General features: G+C 31.3%; 2 non-coding genes across 2 annotated transcripts; both read right to left on the minus strand.

Moving 5' to 3' along the window:
* Nucleotides 1–7,919: 7,919 nt before the first annotated feature.
* Nucleotides 7,920–8,000, minus strand: Trnas-gcu (transfer RNA serine (anticodon GCU)). The gene has a single exon. It is a non-coding gene; the product is annotated as a tRNA-Ser (tRNA).
* Nucleotides 8,001–14,708: 6,708 nt separating this feature from the next.
* Nucleotides 14,709–14,790, minus strand: Trnas-gcu (transfer RNA serine (anticodon GCU)). The gene has a single exon. It is a non-coding gene; the product is annotated as a tRNA-Ser (tRNA).
* Nucleotides 14,791–19,304: the final 4,514 nt, after the last annotated feature.

Genomic DNA, 19,304 nt, shown 5'->3' on the forward strand with positions numbered 1-19,304 from the left:
ATCTTATAACAGCACCATTACATCTATGTTTTTCTAAACCTTCAAGTTCCTCTTTCAACTCTAAATATTTGACATGATCTATATCATTACCACAAGCAGCCTTTATTGACAATTCTTGTAACTTATTCTGTATTCTATAATAATCTCTATATAACTCTCTCTGTTTTTCTTTACCATAGAGTTGACTTGTTTTCTTGATTTTATATTTCAAATTATCCCACCAAATTAATGGATGTGAAAAATAAAAATCTGAACCAATTTCATCAAGTAAGATATTTCTAATTTTTTCAACAAAAAAATCATCACTCAATAAGGACTTGTTAAAAATCCAAACACCAGGTCCTTTTTCAACTTCAGAAAAATCTAATTTCATACTAACAATAGAATGATCACTGAAAGATGTATCATTGTAAAAAACATTCTTTATAAATGGTTTTAAATTACAAGAAACTAAAAAATAATCAATTCTACTTTGAGTTAAAAAACTTTGTACAACTTGTTTTCTTGAAAACATTTTAACACCTACATTTCTATCTCTCCATACATCAGATAAACCTTTTTCATTTATCAATTCAGTCAGACATTTTAAAGATCTGTCAGCATAAAAAACAGTTTTCCCACTTTTATCTAAAGGGGAAAGAGTGGTATTATAATCACCTGCTATTATGATAAATTCATCTCCATATATTATACTTTTACAATCATTGAAAAAATTACACTTTTCACTAACATTATTTGGAGCATACAAATTAATTATGTCCAAACTTTTGTCAAGAATTTTACCTTGTATATGAACTAATCTTCCACATACACTCTCACAAACTTTAAAAACATTATGCTATTACTGGCAAAAATCTCACCATCCCATACAGTTTTATCAATTTAAATATCCTCATACAATTTATCAGTCCAAAATGTTTCCTGTAAACAAACAATGTCATATTTTCTTTCAATACATAATGCAAAAATACAATCCCTTTTATTTTTGTCACACAAACCATTACAATTAAGGCTAATGAAGTTAAAAGTAGCCATCACAAAACAAAAGTTCATAACTAATGACACATTCCACTCCATTGTTACTTCATTAACTTATTTTTAACATTTGACAATCTAGCTGCCTTTAAATTAGGCTTAATCTGAAATTTATTTCGCCTTTTGATACCCAAGTAGGATTTTTTCTTACTCACAACAGTAAACTCATCACCACTCGCCAACTGACAATCACTTGTCAATGAATGAGTGTCCATTTCAAAATCATCCAAAGTATCACAAGTACTATGGCTGACTCCTCCCTGGCTTTTGATTTTATCCTGAGAGGAGACAGTATTTTCTATATTAGATATATGATCAATATCTTTAACATTATTCTCAGATACACCATACATCCATTCCTGCTACGAAAATGCAGGAAAGGGGGATATAAAACGAATATGTATATGGAAACTATTATCACTTTAAAGCAAATATCATCTAACAATGTTCAGGAAATTTTTACACACAAAATACGGCGAAAAACTCACCAAACAAAGAAATATTCTCGGACGACACAAAGTTTACATCCTACAGAAGATGCATCCAAAAACCGACCCCAGCAGTCCATCGCCTTAACCACTCGGCCACCTCGTCTTGCCACAACTACATCTTAAAATCCATGCCATTTGTGGGAGACAATAATGCAAAAGAGGTGTATTTTATAGCCTTAGTAAGCTTTCTCAAATTGAAAATAGTTTTTTCTTTCACTCTCTCTTTATTCCCCTTAATAGTTCATCTTTGCATTTGCTGTTTCACTTGTCTTGCCGTCGCATATCATATCAAACTTGATTAACTTTCATCAATTTGAGAGAAACGGAAAGTTGGATGAGAACATACATGTACAACAAATGGATCTTTTCATCTCTTTAAAATGTACATATAAATAGACCTTAATTCTTCATACCTACATTTCGTTCTACTAGCGCAGCAATGTAATGATCTCGTGATATACATGGACCGACATCATCTCTGATGCTGACGCTGCTTAGCGTAGCGCACTGGGAAAGTGAAATGTTCTTGCAAAAATAAGACCGACGAGGATGGGATTCGAACCCACGCGGGGAGACCCCAATGGATTAGCAGTCCATCGACTTTTTTTTTTTTATCTTTATTGAATAAAACAATACTATATAACAATGCAAATTTCAATGTCTATAAAATCATAATATTACACAATTGAAGACTATACAATTTATCACAGTTTGAATAACAACACATCTTCTAACATCACAATGGGATTGTCTCTCAAGAACTTTTTATGAAAGACTGAAAGTCTGTTTGTAGATTTACAATACATATAAAAATAACCAATGTAATGTCTGAGTGTGTACTTGAAATATGCAATTAGGTTAATACTTCGTGTACCATTTTTGAACATTTGTCTTTGTTTCATTATACACAGTCTTTCAATAGACAGCAAAAAATTAACAAAGTGAACATTTACACCCTTTACACTGGATGATATACCCAACAAAAATAACGTCATATAAGTATGTTCCTGTATTAAGTTCACCTCTGATTGTACAAATAGTGTCTCTAAAATATCAAATACGAAATCATGAAAGTTAACAAGTATGTCACATGTTAGAAAAATATGAAATAAAGTTTCCTCTTCACAGTCACAGTTTTGACACACATTGCTGTCTATTATTCGTATTTTACATAGTTTAACATAAGTAAAATTCTTATTGTGACATAACTTGAAATCTAGATCAATACATTCAGATGGTTTCCAGAAACTATGTATCTGTTTCCAAACAAAACAGAAATCACTTTCATGAATATCACATTGTTCACACCAAAATTCATAACATTTAGGTTTAATAAAGGGTTAATAAAACACTTTTGTAACAGTAACGTATAAAATCTTTTTGTTTTACACAACGACATGTCACATACTTTATTGTCAAACTGAACATAGAATTGAGACAGTTCATCATTTTTCACATTACATTTTGTCAAAACAACTTCTTTCCACTCAACATGAATATGATTCAATAACAACATATACAATTTTCTGACAATGTTAAAAGTAAGATATATTTCTTTTTCTCTCATCAAATCAAAAATTGCATGAACTGGCAAAAATCCAGGTATAGCTTCATATGATATATCTTTAATTTGAACAATACCAGCTTTTATAAAATATTCCCATTCTTTAATAGACACAAACTTAGAACTATTAAAAAAACAGTGGTTGATTATAAACATCAGAGTCTCCTATATTAAAAGTTATATCTTTTCTAATACACTGCCATGCTTCCAACATTTCCCTGTGCACATGCGGTAAACATAATAAATCCAACATTAACACAAAGAACTTGAATACATTTTTCACAAACTTTTAATCCAAGTACAGTCTTATCATCATCAGTCAAATTTCCTTTTCCAATACATAAAATTTCAGACTTCTGTTAATCTTAGAACCTGATGCTCTACTATATAAATCAAATACATCAAAAGTACATTTAATAGTAGATTTTTTATCACTCAAACATAATGTAGTATCATCTGCATGTTGAAACAAAATTGCAGTTTCATTACTATAAGGTATACGTATACCTTTAATATTACAATCCTTCTTTATTGTCATTGACAGTGGTTCTGCTGATAAAACATACAATAAAGCACTAATAGGGCATCCTTGCCTAATACCATTTCTAACTTTAAAATATTTTGTTAAAAAAACATTACACTTGACAGTAATTTGAATATCAGTATGAAAAATCCTAATCCAATTAATGAATTAACATCCAAAACCAAAACCTTCTAATACTTTAATGAGATAATCATGACTCACTCTGTCAAAAGCTTTCTCTTGATCAAATTTTAAAATATACCCTTCTACATCATCATCATCAACCATAATTATTACATCACGTACACTGGCTATTGTATCTGCAATATCTCTACAAGGTATACAACATGACTGGCTATTTGAAACTATTTTACAAAGTACTGATTGAAATCTATTTGACATGACACGTGCTAATATCTTATAATCAACTTGTAACAATATAATCGGTCTACAATTCTTTAAATCCCTTTTATCACCTTTTTTTTTTATAAATATGAGACAGTACACCATTTCTCATAGACCTTGATAAAGTGTTACTCTTTTCAACTGCCTTTAACACCTTCAGTAAAATATCCTTTAAAATATGATAAAATTTACAATAAAACTCCACTGTCAGTCCATCAGATCCTGGACTCTTATTTTTAGACATTTTATGTAATGCAACAAAAATTTCTTCTTCAATAATATCACTATCACATACTCCTTGATCAAAATCATCAACTTTTACATCTATATTTTGCAACAAAACATCCATTGATTTTTTGTCTGTTTCCACACATGAATATAACTTACTATAAAACCTATATTGTAAGTCTAACAAACAATCAGTATCAGAAACAGTAGTATTATCATCAAAATCAATTAATTCTTTAACACAGTTACTCTCTTGCTTGTACTTTTCTAAATTCAAAAAATACTTTGTACATTTATCGTTTTCTGTGGCCCAAAAAGATTTTGATCTCAAAATAGCACCTTTACATTTCTCTTCTTCTAATACACTTAATTCTAACTTTAAGTTTTCATATCTTTCTACATTTACATTTTCTCCTTCTGCAATTCTCATACATAACTTTTGTATCTTATTTTGTATACAATAATACTCAGCATTTTTCTCTTTTGCAATTCTCTTACTAAAAACTTGAGAGAATTTCTTAATTCTATATTTTAAATTATCCCACCAAATCAATACATCATCATCAAAAAGAGAACATTTCTTACTGTCATCAATAATATTAAACATATTTGTTACATAATCGTCATCATCCAACAATGTATTGTTAAAAATTCATACACCTGGACCTCTTTCTACTTCATCAAAAACAACTCTCATTTCCACAAAATAATGATCGCTTTTAAGAAGTCTCTTTATACTTTACATATTGTACAAAATTTGACAAATTTCTAGTAATGAGAAAATAATCCAATCTCGATTGTTGTAAATAAAAATCACTAACTCGTTTCCATGAAAAAGTTTTATCACTAGGGTTTCTAGTTCTCCACACATCATATAAATTGTTATCTGACATCAAATTACAAAGTAAATTATAACTCATATCATTTCTGTGCACAGTTTTACCAGATCTATCCAGATTTGACAAAGTTGTATTCCAATCACCCGATAAAATAATATTATCATAGGAACTAATATATTGATTAAGAAATGTAAAAAAACTCACATCTTTCTCTAAAAGAGTTATATGCATAAATATTCAATGTTATAAATACAACCTTCATGTTCAAATTGGACATGTAAAAACCTACCTTCATCATCCTTTAAAATTAATTTTACATTTTGTTTAAACCTTTTATGCACAAGAATAGCAACACCTGGTCTTTTAGTACTACTATTAGAATATAAAACATGACCGTCGTACATTCTATCAATATTCAAAATAAAATCATCATCCCAGAAGGTTTCTTGTAGTAACAAGAAATCAATCCTACTATAATCAATAATTGATACATATTTCTTAAATTTATTAACGTCTCTCAACCCATTACAATTGTTGCTTACAAACAGCACCATTGCAAAAATAAAAATATTGAAACATACATTAAACACCTCCATTGTTAATATTCTTTTGGCTGGATTTGTCTTTCTTAATATTATTTACATTCGGATAAAATTTTATCTTGTTCCTTCTTTTTTTACCTTCTACTGTACAAAATTCAGAAGCACTTACATCTGAGCTCCCAGAACAAGACAAACCAACCTCTGTTTCTAATGTGATATCGACTCCAGTGTTACCACCACTGGAGATGGTGTCAGTGTCCATACCTGCACTACAACATTATCTTCTTTAACATTTTCTTTTACAATATGAGTATGTACAAAAACAGTTTCATCATCAGAGTCCCCTGTTCTTGAAATATCATCTCTTTGTCTTTTCTGTCCTCTAGTGATTCCTTCAGTTGATCCATCTCCAGTAAGACCTTCACTACATTGTCTGTCAATGTTATCATCACATGTGGTCCCGAAGACAACATTAGAATCCTCTTTGGCCCCGAAGACCATATTATGATCACCAACGCTCATATAAAGCTTTTCTCCATCCGTCATGGTCCTAAGGACCATCTCATTTCTCTCCTCTGTAGTCCCGAAGACCACACTAACCCTATTTTTATTGGCAGCGAAGACAAAACATCACTATTTTTATTGGCCCGGAAGACCAAATCATCACTATTTTTATTGGCCCCGAAGACCAAATAATCATTCTTTCCTGTGGCGCCGAAGACCACATTATCAACTTCTACATTGGTCGCGCAGACCACACCCTTTGTTGATTTTTTCTCGCCGACCATATCTTCCTCTTCAGTAACTCGATCTGTAAAATCCCCATTTCCTTTCTCGCTTTCGACCATATCTGAAACATCTGCAATTTCAACTTCGTAATTTGTTTGATTATCCTCACCTCCATTCTCAGTTAGTGTTGTTTCCTTTTTTTATTCTTAATTACATGATCACTATCTTCCTTTCTGCAAATACACCTCTCAGTTACCAATCTACATTCTTTGCACTTACATTTGCAATCTTCCTTCATCTTGTCACAAGTGAAACAAGGACAAACACATGTTTCCTTGTTGCAGTATTGATATTTCTTTTCTTTGCAAAAACAATGCCTAAGTCTTTTCTTGCAATTATCACACGGAGGTATCTTACATTCATGCTCTTTATGACCATGCTTATCACAGTTGAAACAGACTAGTTGTGGACATTGTCTGTACTTATGACCAGGAGATTCACAATAGTTACATAACTGCCTCTGATGGTCATGTTTAACTCGAAAACTCCTTGTTCCTAATGCTGTGTCAAATTTCATTGACCAGAGAAGGGAAGTCATCCCATGAGGAAACTGGACTCGGACATACCTTGTCCCATCTGCAACTCCAGTTCCAGGGTGAACATGTCTAAAAACTTGAGATAATGGTTTACAATTGTTTTCTATCAGTACATTAAGAATTGATTCATCACTAACGTGAGCAGGCAAGTGAATAAATGAAACCACTACTGAGTTTTGAAAAACAAATAAACATTCATGAAATTTACTATCAATATTAACTCCCTTTGTTAATTTATCTGCATTTTCTTCACTGTCCATAGTAACACAATACGAATTTTCAATTTCATCCTGGACAACTGCTAAAACCGTATTTTCACCACAAACCTCCTCAGCAGCCTTAATGATTTTTGCTGGAGTTCCAGGTGCTTTCGGAAGATTCATAATCTTAACCGCACGTTCCTTCTAATATATCTTCTTTCTATTTGTGTTCTTTCTTACTACCAAATACAAATGGCTTTGAATTTGAAAAGCGAATTCCAGAACTTCCTGGTGCTCTTTTCTCTATATTCAAATTTGGTTTTAGGTTGAATCAGTAAAAGCGAATCAAACGCAACTTTCTCCCCCCTATTTCCTGCACATAAATGGCAGGAAAAGGGGAAATATACGACAAAATTCGACAAGTGTCCTGTCACTTTACATTAATGAAACAATATTAAGCATACAGAAATGTATCTGAACAAATAGATATAGCTGAACTCACCAAAAAGACACATTCAACCGGAGCGGCAAAATGTAAACATCATCCTATGATATGTCCAACAACCATCTTCTCAGTCCATCGCTTTAACCACTCGGCCACTTAAAATGTACATATAAATAGACCTTAATTCTTCATACCTACATTTCGTTCTACTCGCGCAGCAATGTAATGATCTCATGATATACATGGACCGACATCATCTCTGATGCTGACGCTGCTTAGCGTAGCGCACTGGGAAAGTGAAATGTTCTTGCAAAAGTAAGACCGACGAGGATGGATTCGAACCCACGCGGGGAGACCCCAATGGATTAGCAGTCCATCGCCTTAACCACTCGGCCACCTCGTCTTGCCACAACTACATCTTAAAATCCATGCCATTTGTGGGAGACAATAATGCAAAAGAGGTGTATTTTATAGCCTTAGTAAGCTTTCTCAAATTGAAAATAGTTTTTTCTTTCACTCTATCTTTATTCCCCTTAATAGTTCATCTTTGCATTTGCTGTTTCACTTGTCTTGCCGTCGCATATCATATCAAACTTGATTAACTTTCATCAATTCGAGAGAAACGGAAAGTTGGATGAGAACATACATGTACAACAAATGGATCTTTTCATCTCTTTAAAATGAACATATAAATAGACCTTAAGTAGCAGTCCACCTAAGAATCACGCAGTGGGTGATTTATCAATGTCAGACATTTGAACCAAGTTGATTTGCAATATATAGGATTTAATGGAAAAACAAGAATTAATATTAAAAAATGAAAAATGTTTTCACCGTAACCATAGCAACGACCATTCCTTAGCAACCACCAATTTTGGGCCTACAAAACACAAAAACATCACAATTTGAATGTAATTTTTTTATATCTAATGGTGGAAATTTGTCAAACTACATAATTATATTAATGAAGTATGTCTTATAAAAAACAATTAAGTACAAAGCAATCAGATTGATGTATTTCTGGTTACCATAGCAACCAAAATTCTTAATTTTTGACAATTTGAAATGTACGAAAATATGCTATGTTCAGACCCGTTTTGGTAACTAGAGCAAGAAGATGTTAATTAAATGTATGCATGGATGTGTAGTAGGTGCTCTCCACTGAAACATATCAAAAATAAAAATATGTAGCATATCTTTGTTTTTTTTTTTTTGCTCATTTGCACCCAAAATTACCCCCTGTAAGGACTATTCTTCTTCTTAACGTTTTTCATACAAACTTTGGTCAGACCGTAACTTGTTAATATTGGGTATGTTGGTATATCATCTCAGGGTAGATTGTTGCATACATGAGTGGTAGACTTTTGACCTTGACCTTTAACTCAAGGTCAAATAACATACAAATTTTGGCAAATACGATACATAATTTTATCTGTGTCATTATTATTTGGTCTTTTTTGTTAGATACATGATCTTAGGCATTTAAGTATATCACACCAAGGCGGGGAGTAATGTTTTAGGTAGATGACCTTTGACCCTGACCTTTGGCCCGCGGGCAAATAACATAAAAGTTTTGGCAAAATACCATAAAAATTGTCTTCGCCATATTGTTTTTTTTTTTATCTTTTTACCAAGATATCTGATTTTTGGTATGTAAGTAAGTCACATTAAGGTAGAGTGTAATGTTCAAGATAGGATAACTTTTGACTTTGACATCATCCAATATAAAAATGTGATGGAAGTTTAATATTTATTTTGATATTACAAGAAAAAGAGTTCGGTGACCACACATTTTCTTTTTGAAATATGCAAGAATGTCAGTTAATTGTTCTTCATATAGATTTATAAGAAAATAAATTAATCTTTTCTACCGTTTTGTTTTCAATAGTACCTGCAGTAGTGAAAACTCCCAACAGAATTCATACTAAATGTTGAAAAAAACACTGCCTGTATCAAGGCTCAATTACATTTTGTATCTCGAAATCAAGTTATCTTTAATGTTTAAATATTAAGTTTCTGAAGTATGTTCATTCAAAGTCATCTTTGAGAAAATCTGGGATAATCTATTTACATGAGCTACCTTTATATACATAATGTAACACTTTCAAACTATTTCCTGCATGGGCATGTGCAGATCCAGTAATGTATTTAAGGATGTTAAGGTATAGTTTCTGCTCACTTTATCCACATTTCGCACAAAATTAACATTATTTCCAACAATGGAGGTTCAGTCGGCCCAGAGCCCTTTCTCCTTTCTCCCTTTTCTCCATACCACACTGTATTGTGTTTATGGGATAAAAACTTTTCAAGCAAAAGTTTTAATTTTTTTTTATTTGATTTAAACCATATTACGTTTTATACAAAGTGAAAAGAATAGACAGCAGACAAAGCCTATGTTAGCCCTCTCCCGGTAACAAATTTCTAAAAGTAAGCAATATATACATATACAAAGCATGATATTTTATTGTGCAACAGATAAAGATAAGGTCAAATGACATACAAAATTTTGGCCAAATACCATACAAAAAATTGTCTGGTCAAAAATTGTTGTCTTTTCACTTAGACATCTGATATTTGGTATGGAATTATAAAATCTGAAGGCCAGGCATCACATACTAGGGTGGATGACATTTGAAATTGACTTTTGACCTCATGTTCAAATAACATACCAAAGTTTGACGCCATTCATACAAAATTTGTCCATACCATAACGCTTTTTGTCTTTTTGACCTAGACTTCTAATTTTTAGTATGTTGGTATATCCTCTCAAGGTGGAGTGTTGCGTACCAGAATAGATGAAATTTTACCTGAATTTAACTTGTCAACCTCATGGGCAAATAAGATACACATTTTGGTAAAATACCACCCAAAGTTTTGCCTGTGCCATAACTTTTTTGTCTTTTTACTAAGATATCTGACATTTGGTATGTGTGTATTTCACGCCAAGGTTGAGTGTCATGTACCAGTTAAGGTGTGTGACTTTTGACCATGACCTTTGATCTTATGGTCAAATGACATACACAATTTTGGCTTAAATTAATGACTGATTTCATGCAATATTTCACCTTACAGTATGTCGTAAATGTAAAAAATCACTTGCCCTTTATCACCTGATTGTGTGTAACTCCAGTAGCAGTACTAATCTTTTACATCTGTTATTGAATATGGGTTCTCTTAATTTCAAAGGAGAAGAACTCTGAGCTTAAATAATTATATCCCACGCAATGCAGTTGTGCAGGGTATAATGTGTTTGACCCGTAGGTCTGACCGTCAGTCCACCAGGCCGTCTTAAGTTTTCCGGACTTTTTTCTTTAAACACTTGCAGATATTGAAATATTGTTTTGGTTAATAAGTTCACCATGATAAGTTAAAAGACCAATTTACTTTTCAATAATTTTTTACCGAAATTACGGGCTCTGTACTTATCAAAATTGACATTTTTTTTCTGAACATTTGCAGATATTGACGTGGTTTTTATTATAAATTAACCGTGATAAGTTACAATACAAGTTTGTGTTTGGTTTCACTTCGATCATTTAAATTATTTACAGAAATAATCGTTTTAAGGACTTTTTTCCTTAACGCTTGCAGGTAATGACATGATAAGTTCACAATGATAAGTTACAGGTCAAGTTTACATTCTGTTCCAATAGATGATATTTAATTTAGATTATTTAAAACTTAAATTAATCAAAGTCTGGCGTTATAAACTAACATTCTGAGTAACAGAATTTAGTTATAAGAGGTTGGTTTTCTCATCGTATATTTAAACTCATCTGGGACGAAGGTCAGTGTGAGCTATTGCCATCACTTTATGTTCGTTGTAGTTGTCTGTTGTCATTGTTGACTTTTTCAAAAATCTTTTTTTTTTAATTTTATTTTCTTGCAATCTTTTCTAATGCCTATAAAAATCATTTTCAAAAATCTTTTTTAAATTTCATTTTTGTTGCAATCTTTTCTACACATGATTTAACAATCTAATTCCCTTTTTTATCTAGGTCCTTCTAAAATGTATTTCTCTTATCAATCTACCTACAAGTTTATGTCTGTGTTCCAGCATAGTTGAATATAGGGAAAATATATAAAGGAATATGCCAAAGAAGACAAAAAAACTTATTTTTTTGTAAAAACATCACGATTTAGTACTTTTGGTATCATACCTCATTACATTATGTATTATATAATGGATTATATAACTGGTCATATACGGATACATTAGGATATTGAATCAGCAAGCATCCAAACGAAGTCTGAAATCTATATTTTACATTTCATTTATGTATTAAAGTTTACTTCTGATCTCATGTATGGGCAATAATAAGTAGAAATATCATGTAAACTTGTTGACCATAAATTAAAGTAGTTCGTATTTTACAATTATGCAATTTATTCTTAAATGCCAATACAAGATGAAATATCTATAATTTAAGGTTACCCATGTTTGGTTCTCACATAGTTTCTAGACCGCTACAAGTAATAGATGTAGGATAACAGGCCAGTAAACAAACATTTGTTATTTTTAGCTCTCCTTGCCAAAGGCCAAGTAAGCTTTTGCCATCATTTGGCGTCCCTCTTCGTCTACAAATTTTTGAAATTCTCCTCTAGATAATTGTGCAAAAAATGACTGTCGGGATTTATGATCCGTGAAAAAACAGCCGCCGTTACTAGAAATAGAACAAAGGTGTCTAAAGGCATTTTTTTTTTAAATTACTCCAAAAATCGTTGCCTTTAGCGTAATTCTGGCAGGGGATAATATTGTCCATGATTAAGAGAAAACCTATGCTGAAATTCTGCAAACGATATTTACAACTGATGTAGTAGTTATGACCCCTGTAAAAAAATGTTTTGGCATTCCTCGTATGTACAACTTTGAAAATATTCTCCTCTAAAACAATTGTTCTGTATGGTATTCCACAAAAAATGAATGTTGGGAATCTTGATCCATGACAAAAACATAACCCCTGTTACTAAAAATAGAACATAGGGGTCAGGAGGCAATTTGTAAACAATTCAAAGGTTGTTGCCCTTTTTTGGGGGATTATATAGTTCAGCATCATAAGATTGACCAATACCGACATTTCCGAAACGATTCGTTTACTAATGTAGGAGTTAGGACTCCTGAAACAATTCTTAATTTTTCCACATGTGTATGTGCAATTTTGAAAATCTTCTTCTCTTGAACCATTTAAGATCAGTTAATGGAAATAAAGCGTATTAATTCTTTAGTGTATTGTGCTCGAAATGACTTGTGTTTTTTAATCCATTAAAAATGTATATGGCTGCCTATACTAAAAATGGAACATAGGGTCAGAAGAGTTTTTTTTAAAATAATTCAAAAACTGTTGCCTTCAGCAAAATTCTGGTTCAGGTCATAAAATGCTATTAAAAGCGTTTCCTGCATTTGACTATTCAGTTAATTTTAACTTAGCCTGTCTCATTGCCATTTTTTTCTAATAAGCAAATGGTAAACCAGGTGAACGATTCAGGCTCTCTTAAGCCTCTAGTTATCCATTTATAATATTTCTATAACATATTATAAAATTTAATTTTGATTTTCCAATTGTTCTTATTTAAATTTCTGGCACAAAATACCATGTTGAGTAAGTCACAGTATTGTGACATTATGTTTAAACAACAAAATTATAAAAGATTTTGAAATATTGTGTAAACAAGAACCAAAATTTTAGCGGGAATCAAAATAATGTAATCCTGGGACATTTTGATAAGAAGATGTGCATTTCAGTAAAACAGGAGTTAAAAAATGGAAATGGGATATAATGTCAAGAGTTGATCAACAAAAACACGAAATATTATTCTTGGGTCTGATTGAATTCTTTCAAAATACAGAAATTAAAAAAACAATTTAGTATCAGTCATATGACCTCTGTCCTCATTAACACTCATCAAGTCAAAAGTTGAATGTTATTTGACCATGAGGTCAAAGGTCAAATTCAAATGTCAACCAATCTAGTACGAGGCGCGGCTCGCCTTGAGAAAACATAACCCCATACCAAATATCAGATGTCTAAGAAAAAAGACAAAAGAAAATTATAGCCTGGACAAAATTTTGTATCATATTTGTCCTTGGAGTCAAAGGCCAAGGTCAAAAGTCATCCAATCTAGAACATTTCATTCTAACTTGATGTGATTTAGTTAAATGTCAAACAGGTCAGATATCTAAGTAAAAAGACCAAAAAGTAATGGCACAGAAAAAACTGTGTATCGTATTTTGCCAAAATTTGTATGTTATTTGACCTTGATATAAAGGTCAAGGTCAAAGGTCACCCACTCTGGTATGCGACACTCTGCTCCGATAGGATATACCAACATACCAAATATTAGAAGTCTAGGTCAAAAGACAAAAAAGTTATGGTCTGGACAAAGTTTGTATAAAAAGCATTAAGAAAAAAGAAAAGTCTTTATGGGGGTGATTTAAGGCCCAAATGAGCAAAAAACAAAGATATGCTACATATTTTTATTTTTGATAGGTTTCACTGGAGAGCACCTACTACACATCCATGCATACATTTAATTAATATCTTCTTGCTCTTGTTAGCAAAATGGGTCTAAACATAACCTTTTTTCGTATATTTCAAATTGTCAGAAATTAAGAATTTTGGTTGCTATGGTAACCAGATCTTAATCAATCAGATTGATATGTACTTTATTGTAAATTGTTTTCCATAATACACACTTCATTAATATAATTATTTAGTTTGGTAAATTTCCACCATTAGAGATAAAAAAATACATTCAAATTTTGACATTTTTGTGATTATTAGGCCCTAAATTGGTGGTTACTAAGGAGTGCTTGTTGCTATGGTAACGGTGTCAACATTTTTCTTTTTTTTCATTTTATTCATTGCTTTTCTGATATATTCAACTGATTTAAAGTCAATTTGGATAAAATATCTGGCATCAATAAATCACTTTCAGTGAAAATTGCATGATTCTTAGGCGGACTGCTACTTAATTCTTCATACCTACATTTCGTTCCATATGCACAGCAATGTAATAATCTCATGATATACATGGACCGTCATCATCTCTGATGCTAACGCTGCTTAGCGTAGCGCACTGGGGAAGTGAAATGTTCTTGCAAAAATAAGACCGACGAGGATGGGATTCGAACCCACGCGGGGAGACCCCAATGGATTAGCAGTCCATCGCCTTAACCACTCGGCCACCTCGTCTTGCCACAACTACATCTTAAAATCCATGCCATTTGTGGGAGACAATAATGCAAAAGAGGTGTATTTTATAGCCTTAGTAAGCTTTCTCAAATTGAAAATAGTTTTTTCTTTCACTCTATCTTTATTCCCCTTTATAGTTCATCTTTGCATTTGCTGTTTCACTTGTCTTGCCGTCGCATATCATATCAAACTTGATTAACTTTCATCAATTCGAGAGAAACGGAAAGTTGGATGAGAACATACATGTACAACAAATGGATCTTTTTATCTCTTTAAAATTTACATATAAATAGACCTTAATTCTTCATACTTACATTTCGTTCTACTAGCGCAGCAATGTAATAATCTCATGATATACATGGACCGACATCATCTCTGATGTTAACGCTGCTTAGCGTAGCGCACTGGGGAAGTGAAATGTTCTTGCAAAAATAAGACCGACGAGGATGGGATTCGAACCCACGCGGGGAGACCCCAATGGATTAGCAATCCATCGCTTTTTTTTTATTTTGATAAAATTTTATTCAAATAAATACATTTAAAAAAGAATTATTGGGCTAGTCTCCCATTAATTCATATTATCACAGTGTTGGTTAGAATTGTAACAATTATTAACAACAGATCTCAATTAAAACTGAATATGTACTTCATCATTACTTATGCTTAATACAGGATTTTTGTTTAAATAATACTTTTCAAATAAATACATGCACTTCTTCTGTTTATAATACAAGTATGCATAATTCACATGTTTTTGCAGAACATTTTTAAAATATGGCACTATGCCTATCAATTGATCATCCTTCATAGATATATTTCTCCTCTTTACAACACAGAATCTTCTAGCACATAAAACTGTATTTACAAAGTATAAGTTTATATTTTTATCCTTTTTGACTAGACCAAAGTAACATATATAATTGAAATCTAGAGTGTTGACAAAGCTTGTAGAACTATTACACAGAACGTTATGTAAGAAATCTTTAAAAAAAAAGTCATTGAACTGGGTCAAACATCTACACACAATAATCAAGTGCTCTAAGTCTTCATACACATCTTCGCAAACTGGACACATAGAATCAACAGTAATTTGGCATCTCATCAATCTCATCAAAGTGAAGAAAACTCTATGGAAAATTTTGAATGATGACTCAATCCAATCACTTTGTAAAAATGAAAAGTGTACTTTTTGAACATCAAAATCTGAAAATATTTCACGCCAGTATTTTACAGAATTAGGTTCTCTTGTTAATGTCTTTAACAGTATATCATGAAATGATCTTGTTGTATTAGGTAAAGCATACTTTGTACCATTAACGCTGTAAATTATATTTAAAACAGTTGCTTTACAAGTGTTTGCATTTTCTTCAACTAAAACTACATAATATTGTGGAATACATTGCTTAATACATTTCACTACTTTAATAATTTTATCAACGGAAACATCAGGGAACTTTTGAGACACAATATCTTGAATATAAGTGTCCTTCATAAAACCTTTCTTGCATTTATAAGCCAAGTCCTTAATCTTGATAATACCTGCTTCTATAAATAAATGTTCTCATATGTAACATACTATCACCATTCACAATCACTGGATTACAGAAGAGGTGAATATCAAAAACGTTAGTCACATTAATTTCTATTTCCATACAATGACGTATCTTCCCTCATGCACACAACATACATTTATAAAAATCAGACAAACATCCTAATTGTCTATGAGTAAAATCACAATACAATATTTCAACACCAAGATTCATTTCTTGTACTTTAGAAAAGAAATAAGACATGTAACTTTCCAAACAGCATTATAATCCACATCTAATAGCCTACTTAAAAACTTTAGTCTAAATGCATACATTTTATGAAAAATTTCAGGAAAATTTAAACCACCATCTAACACCTTATTAGTTATTACATCATATGCAACTGGAGATGGTTTATCATTCCACAAATTCCATTAACAACCATAAGAGTATACCAAAGTTTACTCATCAATAAAGTATTTATTACAGTTAATCTACCATGTATTGATAAGTATCTCATTTTCCAAAAATTCAATGGCTTCAAAATAGATTGTACTTTGCAATCCCAATTCAAACTATCACAAAGAGATTTTTCAGTACCAATCCATATGCATAAAAGCTGTAAAACCCCATCACACTCTCTAATACTCCAAGCATCTAATTCATGTTTTGAAATAGTTCCAGTTCCCAATAACAAAATTTCTGATTTATCCTTATTTAATTTTGACCCAGATGCTTGTTCATACAAATGTAAAACTCTAAAGGCTTCATCTACTGATTTTTTGTCAGACAAAATTAAAGTGGTGTCATCAGCATGTGAAAAAATCTTTTCTTCAACGTTTGTATTAGGAATATTCAAACCTCTAATACTACTATTCTTTTTAATCATTGTACTCAATGGTTCAGCTACTAATACATATAATAAAGCTGATATAGGACAACCTTGTTTTACAGAGTTCTTTAATTGAAAATATTTGGACAGGAACCAACAGTGCTGAAAATGTCAGTATAAAATATTTTTATCCAAGAAATAAATTTCTCCCCAAATCCAAATTTCTGCAAGACAGAAAATAAATATTCATGTCCAACCCTGTCAAATGCTTTTTCCTTATAAAGTTTCAACAAGTAACATTCTAAATCATCCATTTCAACCAAATCAATAATATCTCTAACACTTGCAGTAGTGTCAGAAATGTCTTTACCTATAATACAACAATTTTGAGTAGGTGATATAATTTTTCGTAATACAAACTTAAACCTGTTAGCCATTACTCTTGCTAGTATTTTATAATCCACATTTAATAAAGTTATAGGTCTGATATTTTTAAATTCAGACTTCTCACCTCTATTCTTATATATCAAATTAATCATACCTTATCTCATAGACCTAGATAAAACTTTGTTTTCTTCAATACTATCATAAATATATTTCAATACAGGTTTCAATTCATTTAAAAAAATAAAGATAGAATTCAACAGTCAATCCATCAGAGCCAGGCGTTTTGCCTTTTTTCATTCCTTTCAATGATTGTTCAATCGCATCAATACATATATCATCATCACATTTAGTAATATCAGTATCATCAACTTAAACATCAACACAATCTAACATGCCATTAATTGCATCATTGTCAGTATTTACACATGAAAACAATTTTTCATAAAAGTTATGCACAACATCTAATAATTCCACAGTACTACTAACAGCATTACCATCACAATTTCTCAAAGTACTTATCAAATTCTTATTTTGTTTAAATTTTTCTAGACTTAAGAAATAAGCAGTATTCTTGTCACTTTCTAAGGAATGTTGACATTTAGACCTTAATATAGCACCATTACATCTATGTTTTTCTATAGCGTCAAGTTCATCTTTTAATTTTAAATATTTTACATAATCAATTTCTATACCACGTGCAGACTTCACTGACAATTCTTGTAACTTATTTTGCAATCTAAAATATTCTTTGCTTCTCTCTTTCTGTTTTTCTTTGCCATAGATTTGACTTATTGTCTTAATACTAAATTTCAAATTATCCCACCAAATGAGAGAGTTTGAATAATAAAAATCTGAACATATTTCATCTTCTAATATCTTTCTGATTCTTGTTACATATTCTTCATTATCTAATAAGGAATAATTAAAAATCCAGATACCTGGTCCTCTTTCAACCTCTGTAAAATCTAATTTCATGCTAACAATAGTGATCAATAAAACAAGTATCTCTATAAAAATATTTTTATACAAGGCTTAACATTACAAGAAACTAAAAAATAGTCAGTTCTACTCTGTGTCAAAAAACTTTGTACTACTTGTTTTCGTGAAAACATTTAGACACCCGCATTTCTGTCTCTCCAGACATCAAACAAACATTTATCGTTCATCATAGTATTAAGATATTTCACAGACCTATCTGCATGAAAAGCAGTTTTCCCACTTTTATCTAAAGGGGACAGTGCAGTATTAAAATTATCTACTTGCTACTATAACATATCCGCCTCCTTTATTTTTACTTTTACAAAATTTTTTCACTTACACTATTAGGAACATACGAATTAAAAATATCTACAATTGTATCATTGATTTTACTTTGAATATGAATAAATCTACCAGGTACACATTCACAAAATTTAAATACATTTTTAAGGTTTTTACTGACAAGAATTGCAATACCCTGTTTATTACAGTTACTATTACTTGCAAAAACATCACCATTCCATAATGTCTTATCTTCAAAAATAATATTATTCCAAAATGTTTCCTGTAAGCATATAATATTATACTTTCTTTCATTACATAATGACAAAATACAATCCTTTTTACTTTGATTACATAGACCATTACAATTAAAACTTATGAAGTTATAAGTAGCCATCACAAAAATAATTCTAATATACAACATTAAACACTCCATTATTAACTATTCAAATGTTTTTGCAAATTTGACAACCTTGCTGCTTTAATATTAGGCTTGATATTAAGCA

Source organism: Perna viridis, chromosome 6, assembly GCF_037379345.1.
Source record: "Perna viridis isolate PV_CMFRI_1.1 ecotype Kerala chromosome 6, ASM3737934v1, whole genome shotgun sequence".
NCBI lineage: Eukaryota > Metazoa > Mollusca > Bivalvia > Mytilida > Mytilidae > Perna > Perna viridis.